The sequence below is a fragment of the Salvia hispanica genome, chromosome 6 (genome assembly GCF_029641045.1).
Source record: "Salvia hispanica isolate PSC_SH4W2 chromosome 6, Shi_PSC_v1, whole genome shotgun sequence".
Classification (NCBI taxonomy): Eukaryota; Viridiplantae; Streptophyta; class Magnoliopsida; order Lamiales; family Lamiaceae; genus Salvia; species Salvia hispanica.
In genome coordinates this window covers 46,918,480-46,931,322 of record NC_142697.1, presented here as the reverse complement: position 1 = coordinate 46,931,322, position 12,843 = coordinate 46,918,480, and the positions used below count along the sequence as shown (strand labels likewise).

Here is a 12,843-nt window from a genome sequence, read left to right as displayed (position 1 = left end):
TTCCTAACAAACCATGATCGCGTAAGGTAAAATACACTGGGAACTGGGAAATGGAGAAAGCAATTTCTGCAGAGTTTAAACGCACGTACCAGCTCACCAATCATGACGACATTTTCTCCACGGATTATGTACAGACCCAGGTGTATATCGCAATAAAGCTCGCCTACAATAACACGCTCACACGCACCCTCTAGGACAGCATTAGCAACAAATAATTCTATGGTGAATTCACAGCCGTACCAAACTGGTCAAAGGAGCGATGGATCCCTAATAGCTTCCAGCCCGCCCCGAAGTAAGACAAGAAGCTTCTCTGTGGAAAGAAAAATTTCAAGTCAAAAGGTTATATTAATCTAAACAAGCGTGACATTATACAAATACAATGTATTTTACATTAGACAGATAAGGATTTCTGTATTCAAACTAGAACTAGATAACAAATCATGAATCATCGGACTATATTACAAGGACTGTTATGAAAATGAAATAAATGTGTAATATGGCATATACAAACTGATCTATGATTTTTACAATTTGGTAAGTGAAAAGATTAGAAAGGCACATCTTGACGCTTGTTAGTTGTTTTTAGCTTTAAAAAAACCCGTCACAAAACTCACAAGTTTTCGAACCTATGACAGAGTAAAATCTCAGACTTCAGTCTTAGAAAATATAAAATCAAACATTGTAAATTTGTAATTGCGTATAAACATAAAAACAGAGAATTTTTGGGAAAGAAACTCAGACTCAGAGTGTGTCTTGTCCTTAACCGGTCTAAATTGTTAGAGAACGATATCAAACTGCCTTCTCTATACATTCGAAAGAACTAGCACTACTATCTTTAGGCTTGAGGCATTGCATATTTCAAGTTCTCGTCCACCAAACAATTCCGCTAAACTCTAGTAACTACATTCACACGGGCCAAATTACCCAAGAAACCATTCGTTGACAGCAATATTCGTAACAATTCTTCCCGACCAATCACCTCTTAACCTGTGGAAAATAATGCCACTATATTTACATACACAATCTACAACTTTAAATTCAGAGATAAACTACATTGATGCAAATCAGTCTCATATATTGTTAAGAGTATTCCTCTCAACGTAGATCGGAAAAGAGATTGAAGAAGTCACGGGAGGCATATTCCCGACGACCGCTTAGGGTTGAAGAAAACAGAGAATTAAGAGAAGATAAAGTAGGCGAATTTCGATCCTCTTTATTGATGAATTCAGCGCCTATTTATATTCTAAGGACCCTAGGGTTGGTTCGACTTTACGGCCCGAGAAAGAACCAACAAAGAAAACCCGGTACGGAGCCTATAATTTGCTCGACCCAATTGTTCAAAACATAATAATAAAAATAACTAAAGCAAAACATAAATATAACTGAAATAATAAAAAACTCCCCACGCCTTATTTGGAGACGAAGTCGCCAAATCTAATGGTGGCCTTGTTCTCCTTCTCGGCTTCTTGTTCGTCTCTTTCGGCGAGGGCCTTCCGCGTTCCACCGTCTCACAACTCAGCTCTGGCCCCGGCAGCTCCTCAACCTCTGTATCTTCAATAGTCTCACGCCGCTGCTCCACCTGGACTAAAGGGGCACTCGTATCATATATCTTCCAAAATTTCACACACTATTTACCACTCAAATTTCATAGAATAATGCTACAGAGAATCTCCTCAACAATTCCATTACAAAACAGAAAATTCAAGAGCTCAACCGATACAAAAATAAATCCAAATTCAGATTTCAACAAGTCACAATTTCACTCGAATTAAAACACAATAAACCCATAAATCACACAACATTCAAACCATCAAATTCCAAATTAAATTATTTTTTCTGAAAAACAAAAGCAAAAGAAGAAACTCACTGTCAAGATAGCTAGCTAGGGAAGTCGTGAGATAGACATCTTCAAGGTCAGCCCACGATATTGATGAAAGCTCGAGTCTTTTCGGTATTAACAAAAGAAACCACCGAAAAAACCCAAGAATTCCGACAAAATAAATCGCATTGGCCAAGTGACACAATTGCACGCCAAAACCGGATGCATCATCGGCCAATCGAAGATGCTCGCGTACGAGGCAGATGTCGGGCACTGGACGATGCATGAGTATTACCACTGGACGATGCACGAGTTGCCTCAGCCGTAATACTCAGCATCGTCCAACACCCGACGTCTGACCAGAGTGCTCGTACGCAAGCATCTTCGATAGCCGATGATGCAGCTGATGGCGTAATTTACGACCCTTCCCAACCCTTTTATAAACCCTCTTTGAATAGGGATTCCCAACCCTTTTATAAACCCTCTTCGAATTGGAAACCCTCAGCAGAGTAGTGAAGGCGTAGATGGAGTAATTGATTGCACCTTTTTTAACATAGGTGACTTGGGAAAACTAATGAACACTTTATTCTCAAACTTTCTCAAGTTAGCAAAATGATACAACTCTCTCATATTTATAGGCATTCCTAACCCATTCTAGAATTCTTTACTTAATCTTTTATATTCTAAATATCTAGACTTTTCTATATAAAAATCTAGAGAATTCTTCAACACTAGGCTAGAGATAGAATTTTCTTGAATATAGATATTATTTAAAGATATCTAGAATGAAATAGAAAGTTTCTAGAATAAGTTAGGTGTGACTATAAATATAAGTGAGTTGTATCATTTTTCACAAGTTAAAGTTAGAAAAATTAGACGTTTCTTAGTTTTTGCACATCAGCATCTTCTAAATCATTTGTCATATATCAGCATCTTCTAAATCAATTGTCATATATTAATATAGACAGTAATATAATATAACAAAACAAACAGAATCAATTGTCATATATTAATATAGACAGTAATATAATATAACAAAACAAACAGTAAATACAACACAAACATTTACCTTCACTATGAACAGTTAAATTTTTAAAAATAATTATCTAACTTTTTTTTCTGCGTCCGCCCCTTTAGTTTTTGCCCCTAAAAATTGAGTTTAGTTTTAATTATGTAATACGTTTAACTGTAGACCAGAATTTTTTGTGACGATGAAGAGCATCGGCTTTGAGTCCCCAAGGGGAAAATGGGGAACCATTATCGATTCTCTTTAAATATACATATACTTTTTCTTTATGTATTGTTATCAAAAAAATTATTCTGTATAAATATAGTGCTTGGAATGTTGTGTAGCAATTACAATGTCCCAACCTATTTCCAATGGTGATTATTTCACAAGGAACACTCTGATTCTGCGTTTCTGTCCCAAAGACTCTCTGTTTTTATGCCTATATGCAATTACAAATGTACAATGTTTGATGTAATATTTTCTAAGACGGAATATAATGAGATTGAAAAGGCAAGTCTGTGATTTTGCTCTGTCATAAGTTCGAAAATTGTGAGTCTGTGACGGGTTTTTTATAGCTAAAAACAACTAACAAGCTGTGCCTTTCTAATCTTCACTTACCAAGTTGTAAAAACCCTTAGCTATATAATCTGTCTAATGTGAAATACATTGTATTTGTATAATGTCATGCTCGTTTAGATTAATCTTACCTTTTGACTCGAAATTTTTCTTTCCACAGAGAAACTTCTTGTATTACTTCGAGATGGCCGGAAGCTATTAGGGATCCTTCGCTCCTTTGACCAGTTTGGTATGGCTGTGAATTCACCATAGAATCTGCCCGCAACGTCTCTAACAAATCTTGATATCTCATTTGTAGCTAATGTTGTCCTAGAGGGTGCGTGTGAGCGTGTTATTGTAGGCGAACTATATTGCGATATACCCCTGGGTCTACATAATCCATGGAGAAAATGTCGTCTTGATTGGTGAGCTGGTACGTGCGTTTAAACTCTGCAGAAATTACTTTCTCCATCTCCCATTTTCCCGTTGTCTTTTGTCTTACGCGATCATGGTTGGTTAGGAATTGAACAAGGATGAGCTTCCATCTCACATGACCCGCGTTTCATCAGTTGAGAAAAAGAGGGTAAAGCTTCAGTCATGATATCTACTGACGTCTCGTTTAGTTAACATCCCTCTTTGTGCAGGCGCAGAAGGCAGAAAGGGAGGCTTCGGAGCACAAGGGTATGATGATAAAAAGGATGGACTTTCTTGACATGGATTGATTTTTTCGGCAATCCAGTTCATTCGAAGCTCATCCTTGTTCAATTCCTAACAAACCATGATCGCGTAAGGTAAAATACACTGGGAACTGGGAAATGGAGAAAGCAATTTCTGCAGAGTTTAAACGCACGTACCAGCTCACCAATCAAGACGACATTTTCTCCACGGATTATGTACAGACCCAGGTGTATATCGCAATAAAGCTCGCCTACAATAACACGCTCACACGCACCCTCTAGGACAGCATTAGCAACAAATAATTCTATGGTGAATTCACAGCCGTACCAAACTGGTCAAAGGAGCGATGGATCCCTAATAGCTTCCAGCCCGCCCCGAAGTAAGACAAGAAGCTTCTCTGTGGAAAGAAAAATTTCAAGTCAAAAGGTTATATTAATCTAAACAAGCGTGACATTATACAAATACAATGTATTTTACATTAGACAGATAAGGATTTCTGTATTCAAACTAGAACTAGATAACAAATCATGAATCATCGGACTATATTACAAGGACTGTTATGAAAATGAAATAAATGTGTAATATGGCATATACAAACTGATCTATGATTTTTACAATTTGGTAAGTGAAAAGATTAGAAAGGCACAGCTTGACGCTTGTTAGTTGTTTTTAGCTTTAAAAAAAACCGTCACAAAACTCACAAGTTTTCGAACCTATGACAGAGTAAAATCTCAGACTTCAGTCTTAGAAAATATAAAATCAAACATTGTAAATTTGTAATTGCGTATAAACATAAAAACAGAGAATTTTTGGGAAAGAAACTCAGACTCAGAGTGTGTCTTGTCCTTAACCGGTCTAAATTGTTAGAGAACGATATCAAACTGCCTTCTCTATACATTCGAAAGAACTAGCACTACTATCTTTAGGCTTGAGGCATTGCATATTTCAAGTTCTCGTCCACCAAACAATTCCGCTAAACTCTAGTAACTACATTCACACGGGCCAAATTACCCAAGAAACCATTCGTTGACAGCAATATTCGTAACAATTCTTCCCGACCAATCACCTCTTAAACTGTGGAAAATAATGCCACTATATTTACTTACACAATCTACAACTTTAAATTCAGAGATAAACTACATTGATGCAAATCAGTCTCATATATTGTTAAGAGTATTCCTCTCAACGTAGATCGGAAAAGAGATTGAAGAAGTCACGGGAGGCATATTCCCGACGACCGCTTAGGGTTGAAGAAAACAGAGAATTAAGAGAAGATAAAGTAGGCGAATTTCGATCCTCTTTATTGATGAATTCAGCGCCTATTTATATTCTAAGGACCCTAGGGTTGGTTCGACTTTACGGCCCGAGAAAGAACCAACAAAGAAAACCCGGTACGGAGCCTATAATTTGCTCGACCCAATTGTTCAAAACATAATAATAAAAATAACTAAAGCAAAACATAAATATAACTGAAATAATAAAAAACTCCCCACGCCTTATTTGGAGACGAAGTCGCCAAATCTAATGGTGGCCTTGTTCTCCTTCTCGGCTTCTTGTTCGTCTCTTTCGGCGAGGGCCTTCCGCGTTCCACCGTCTCACAACTCAGCTCTGGCCCCGGCAGCTCCTCAACCTCTGTATCTCCAATAGTCTCACGCCGCTGCTCCACCTGGACTAAAGGGGCACTCGTATCATATATCTTCCAAAATTTCACACACTATTTACCACTCAAATTTCATAGAATAATGCTACAGAGAATCTCCTCAACAATTCCATTACAAAACAGAAAATTCAAGAGCTCAACCGATACAAAAATAAATCCAAATTCAGATTTCAACAAGTCACAATTTCACTCGAATTAAAACACAATAAACCCATAAATCACACAACATTCAAACCATCAAATTCCAAATTAAATTATTTTTTCTGAAAAACAAAAGCGAAAGAAGAAACTCACTGTCAAGATAGCTAGCTAGGGAAGTCGAGAGATAGACATCTTCAAGGTCAGCCCACGATATTGATGAAAGCTCGAGTCTTTTCGGTATTAACAAAAGAAACCACCGAAAAAACCCAAGAATTCCAACAAAATAAATCGCATTGGCCAAGTGACACAATTGCACGCCAAAACCGGATGCATCATCGGCCAATCGAAGATGCTCGCGTACGAGGCAGATGTCGGGCACTGGACGATGCATGAGTATTACCACTGGACGATGCACGAGTTGCCTCAGCCGTAATACTCAGCATCGTCCAGCACCCGACGTCTGACCAGAGTGCTCGTACGCAAGCATCTTCGATAGCCGATGATGCAGCTGATGGCGTAATTTACGACCCTTCCCAACCCTTTTATAAACCCTCTTGGAATAGGGATTCCCAACCCTTTTATAAACCCTCTTCGAATTGGAAACCCTCAGCAGAGTAGTGAAGGCGTAGATGGAGTAATTGATTGCACCTTTTTTAACATAGGTGACTTGGGAAAACTAATGAACACTTTATTCTCAAACTTTCTCAAGTTAGCAAAATGATACAACTCTCTCATATTTATAGGCATTCCTAACCCATTCTAGAATTCTTTACTTAATCTTTTATATTCTAAATATCTAGACTTTTCTATATAAAAATCTAGAGAATTCTTCAACACTAGGCTAGAGATAGAATTTTCTTGAATATAGATATTATTTAAAGATATCTAGAATGAAATAGAAAGTTTCTAGAATAAGTTAGGTGTGACTATAAATATAAGTGAGTTGTATCATTTTTCACAAGTTAAAGTTAGAAAAATTAGACGTTTCTTAGTTTTTGCACATCAGCATCTTCTAAATCATTTGTCATATATCAGCATCTTCTAAATCAATTGTCATATATTAATATAGACAGTAATATAATATAACAAAACAAACAGAATCAATTGTCATATATTAATATAGACAGTAATATAATATAACAAAACAAACAGTAAATACAACACAAACATTTACCTTCACTATGAACAGTTAAATTTTTAAAAATAATTATCTAACTTTTTTTTCTGCGTCCGCCCCTTTAGTTTTTGCCCCTAAAAATTGAGTTTAGTTTTAATTATGTAATACGTTTAACTGTAGACCAGAATTTTTTGTGACGATGAAGAGCATCGGCTTTGAGTCCCCAAGGGGAAAATGGGGAACCATTATCGATTCTCTTTAAATATACATATACTTTTTCTTTATGTATTGTTATCAAAAAAATTATTCTGTATAAATATAGTGCTTGGAATGTTGTGTAGCAATTACAATGTCCCAACCTATTTCCAATGGTGATTATTTCACAAGGAACACTCTGATTCTGCGTTTCTGTCCCAAAGACTCTCTGTTTTTATGCCTATATGCAATTACAAATGTACAATGTTTGATGTAATATTTTCTAAGACGGAATATAATGAGATTGAAAAGGCAAGTCTGTGATTTTGCTCTGTCATAAGTTCGAAAATTGTGAGTCTGTGACGGGTTTTTTATAGCTAAAAACAACTAACAAGCTGTGCCTTTCTAATCTTCACTTACCAAGTTGTAAAAACCCTTAGCTATATAATCTGTCTAATGTGAAATACATTGTATTTGTATAATGTCATGCTCGTTTAGATTAATCTTACCTTTTGACTCGAAATTTTTCTTTCCACAGAGAAACTTCTTGTATTACTTCGAGATGGCCGGAAGCTATTAGGGATCCTTCGCTCCTTTGACCAGTTTGGTACGGCTGTGAATTCACCATAGAATCTGCCCGCAACGTCTCTAACAAATCTTGATATCTCATTTGTAGCTAATGTTGTCCTAGAGGGTGCGTGTGAGCGTGTTATTGTAGGCGAACTATATTGCGATATACCCCTGGGTCTACATAATCCATGGAGAAAATGTCGTCTTGATTGGTGAGCTGGTACGTGCGTTTAAACTCTGCAGAAATTACTTTCTCCATCTCCCATTTTCCCGTTGTCTTTTGTCTTACGCGATCATGGTTGGTTAGGAATTGAACAAGGATGAGCTTCCATCTCACATGACCCGCGTTTCATCAGTTGAGAAAAAGAGGGTAAAGCTTCAGTCATGATATCTACTGACGTCTCGTTTAGTTAACATCCCTCTTTGTGCAGGCGCAGAAGGCAGAAAGGGAGGCTTCGGAGCACAAGGGTATGATGATAAAAAGGATGGACTTTCTTGACATGGATTGATTTTTTCGGCAATCCAGTTCATTCGAAGCTCATCCTTGTTCAATTCCTAACAAACCATGATCGCGTAAGGTAAAATACACTGGGAACTGGGAAATGGAGAAAGCAATTTCTGCAGAGTTTAAACGCACGTACCAGCTCACCAATCAAGACGACATTTTCTCCACGGATTATGTACAGACCCAGGTGTATATCGCAATAAAGCTCGCCTACAATAACACGCTCACACGCACCCTCTAGGACAGCATTAGCAACAAATAATTCTATGGTGAATTCACAGCCGTACCAAACTGGTCAAAGGAGCGATGGATCCCTAATAGCTTCCAGCCCGCCCCGAAGTAAGACAAGAAGCTTCTCTGTGGAAAGAAAAATTTCAAGTCAAAAGGTTATATTAATCTAAACAAGCGTGACATTATACAAATACAATGTATTTTACATTAGACAGATAAGGATTTCTGTATTCAAACTAGAACTAGATAACAAATCATGAATCATCGGACTATATTACAAGGACTGTTATGAAAATGAAATAAATGTGTAATATGGCATATACAAACTGATCTATGATTTTTACAATTTGGTAAGTGAAAAGATTAGAAAGGCACAGCTTGACGCTTGTTAGTTGTTTTTAGCTTTAAAAAAACCCGTCACAAAACTCACAAGTTTTCGAACCTATGACAGGGTAAAATCTCAGACTTCAGTTTAGAAAATATAAAATCAAACATTGTAAATTTGTAATTGCGTATAAACATAAAAACAGAGAATTTTTGGGAAAGAAACTCAGACTCAGAGTGTGTCTTGTCCTTAACCGGTCTAAATTGTTAGAGAACGATATCAAACTGCCTTCTCTATACATTCGAAAGAACTAGCACTACTATCTTTAGGCCTGAGGCATTGCATATTTCAAGTTCTCGTCCACCAAACAATTCCGCTAAACTCTAGTAACTACATTCACACGGGCCAAATTACCCAAGAAACCATTCGTTGACAGCAATATTCGTAACAATTCTTCCCGACCAATCACCTCTTAAACTGTGGAAAATAATGCCACTATATTTACATACACAATCTACAACTTTAAATTCAGAGATAAACTACATTGATGCAAATCAGTCTCATATATTGTTAAGAGTATTCCTCTCAACGTAGATCGGAAAAGAGATTGAAGAAGTCACGGGAGGCATATTCCCGACGACCGCTTAGGGTTGATGAAAACAGAGAATTAAGAGAAGATAAAGTAGGCGAATTTCGATCCTCTTTATTGATGAATTCAGCGCCTATTTATATTCTAAGGACCCTAGGGTTGGTTCGACTTTACGGCCCGAGAAAGAACCAACAAAGAAAACCCGGAACGGAGCCTATAATTTGCTCGACCCAATTGTTCAAAACATAATAATAAAAATAACTAAAGCAAAACATAAATATAACTGAAATAATAAAAAACTCCCCACGCCTTATTTGGAGACGAAGTCGCCAAATCTAATGGTGGCCTTGTTCTCCTTCTCGGCTTCTTGTTCGTCTCTTTCGGCGAGGGCCTTCCGCGTTCCACCGTCTCACAACTCAGCTCTGGCCCCGGCAGCTCCTCAACCTCTGTATCTTCAATAGTCTCACGCCGCTGCTCCACCTGGACTAAAGGGGCACTCGTATCATATATCTTCCAAAATTTCACACACTATTTACCACTCAAATTTCATAGAATAATGCTACAGAGAATCTCCTCAACAATTCCATTACAAAACAGAAAATTCAAGAGCTCAACCGATACAAAAATAAATCCAAATTCAGATTTCAACAAGTCACAATTTCACTCGAATTAAAACGCAATAAACCCATAAATCACACAACATTCAAACCATCAAATTCCAAATTAAATTATTTTTTCTGAAAAACAAAAGCAAAAGAAGAAACTCACTGTCAAGATAGCTAGCTAGGGAAGTCGTGAGATAGACATCTTCAAGGTCAGCCCACGATATTGATGAAAGCTCGAGTCTTTTCGGTATTAACAAAAGAAACCACCGAAAAAACCCAAGAATTCCGACAAAATAAATCGCATTGGCCAAGTGACACAATTGCACGCCAAAACCGGATGCATCATCGGCCAATCGAAGATGCTCGCGTACGAGGCAGATGTCGGGCACTGGACGATGCATGAGTATTACCACTGGACGATGCACGAGTTGCCTCAGCCGTAATACTCAGCATCGTCCAGCACCCGACGTCTGACCAGAGTGCTCGTACGCAAGCATCTTCGATAGCCGATGATGCAGCTGATGGCGTAATTTACGACCCTTCCCAACCCTTTTATAAACCCTCTTGGAATAGGGATTCCCAACCCTTTTTATAAACCCTCTTCGAATTGGAAACCCTCAGCAGAGTAGTGAAGGCGTAGATGGAGTAATTGATTGCACCTTTTTTAACATAGGTGACTTGGGAAAACTAATGAACACTTTATTCTCAAACTTTCTCAAGTTAGCAAAATGATACAACTCTCTCATATTTATAGGCATTCCTAACCCATTCTAGAATTCTTTACTTAATCTTTTATATTCTAAATATCTAGACTTTTCTATATAAAAATCTAGAGAATTCTTCAACACTAGGCTAGAGATAGAATTTTCTTGAATATAGATATTATTTAAAGATATCTAGAATGAAATAGAAAGTTTCTAGAATAAGTTAGGTGTGACTATAAATATAAGTGAGTTGTATCATTTTTCACAAGTTAAAGTTAGAAAAATTAGACGTTTCTTAGTTTTTGCACATCAGCATCTTCTAAATCATTTGTCATATATCAGCATCTTCTAAATCAATTGTCATATATTAATATAGACAGTAATATAATATAACAAAACAAACAGAATCAATTGTCATATATTAATATAGACAGTAATATAATATAACAAAACAAACAGTAAATACAACACAAACATTTACCTTCACTATGAACAGTTAAATTTTTAAAAATAATTATCTAACTTTTTTTTCTGCGTCCGCCCCTTTAGTTTTTGCCCCTGACAATTGAGTTTAGTTTTAATTATGTAATACGTTTAACTGTAGACCAGAATTTTTTGTGACGATGAAGAGCATCGGCTTTGAGTCCCCAAGGGAAAAATGGGGAACCATTATCGATTCTCTTTAAATATACATATACTTTTTCTTTATGTATTGTTATCAAAAAAATTATTCTGTATAAATATAGTGCTTGGAATGTTGTGTAGCAATTACAATGTCCCAACCTATTTCCAATGGTGATTATTTCACAAGGAACACTCTGATTCTGCGTTTCTGTCCCAAAGACTCTCTGTTTTTATGCCTATATGCAATTACAAATGTACAATGTTTGATGTAATATTTTCTAAGACGGAATATAATGAGATTGAAAAGGCAAGTCTGTGATTTTGCTCTGTCATAAGTTCGAAAATTGTGAGTCTGTGACGGGTTTTTTATAGCTAAAAACAACTAACAAGCTGTGCCTTTCTAATCTTCACTTACCAAGTTGTAAAAACCCTTAGCTATATAATCTGTCTAATGTGAAATACATTGTATTTGTATAATGTCATGCTCGTTTAGATTAATCTTACCTTTTGACTCGAAATTTTTCTTTCCACAGAGAAACTTCTTGTATTACTTCGAGATGGCCGGAAGCTATTAGGGATCCTTCGCTCCTTTGACCAGTTTGGTACGGCTGTGAATTCACCATAGAATCTGCCCGCAACGTCTCTAACAAATCTTGATATCTCATTTGTAGCTAATGTTGTCCTAGAGGGTGCGTGTGAGCGTGTTATTGTAGGCGAACTATATTGCGATATACCCCTGGGTCTACATAATCCATGGAGAAAATGTCGTCTTGATTGGTGAGCTGGTACGTGCGTTTAAACTCTGCAGAAATTACTTTCTCCATCTCCCATTTTCCCGTTGTCTTTTGTCTTACGCGATCATGGTTGGTTAGGAATTGAACAAGGATGAGCTTCCATCTCACATGACCCGCGTTTCATCAGTTGAGAAAAAGAGGGTAAAGCTTCAGTCATGATATCTACTGACGTCTCGTTTAGTTAACATCCCTCTTTGTGCAGGCGCAGAAGGCAGAAAGGGAGGCTTCGGAGCACAAGGGTATGATGATAAAAAGGATGGACTTTCTTGACATGGATTGATTTTTTCGGCAATCCAGTTCATTCGAAGCTCATCCTTGTTCAATTCCTAACAAACCATGATCGCGTAAGGTAAAATACACTGGGAACTGGGAAATGGAGAAAGCAATTTCTGCAGAGTTTAAACGCACGTACCAGCTCACCAATCAAGACGACATTTTCTCCACGGATTATGTACAGACCCAGGTGTATATCGCAATAAAGCTCGCCTACAATAACACGCTCACACGCACCCTCTAGGACAGCATTAGCAACAAATAATTCTATGGTGAATTCACAGCCGTACCAAACTGGTCAAAGGAGCGATGGATCCCTAATAGCTTCCAGCCCGCCCCGAAGTAAGACAAGAAGCTTCTCTGTGGAAAGAAAAATTTCAAGTCAAAAGGTTATATTAATCTAAACAAGCGTGACATTATACAAATACAATGTATTTTACATTAGACAG

General features: G+C 37.3%; 3 pseudogenes; all 3 read left to right on the top strand.

The window, feature by feature from the left end:
- The first annotated feature begins 50 nt into the window (after positions 1-50).
- On the top strand, positions 51-4,105 carry LOC148924040 (sm-like protein LSM1B; annotated as a pseudogene).
- Positions 4,106-7,438: 3,333 nt separating this feature from the next.
- Positions 7,439-8,253, top strand: LOC148924039 (sm-like protein LSM1B; annotated as a pseudogene).
- A 3,333-nt stretch (positions 8,254-11,586) lies between these two features.
- LOC148924038 (sm-like protein LSM1B) lies at positions 11,587-12,401 on the top strand (annotated as a pseudogene).
- Positions 12,402-12,843: the final 442 nt, after the last annotated feature.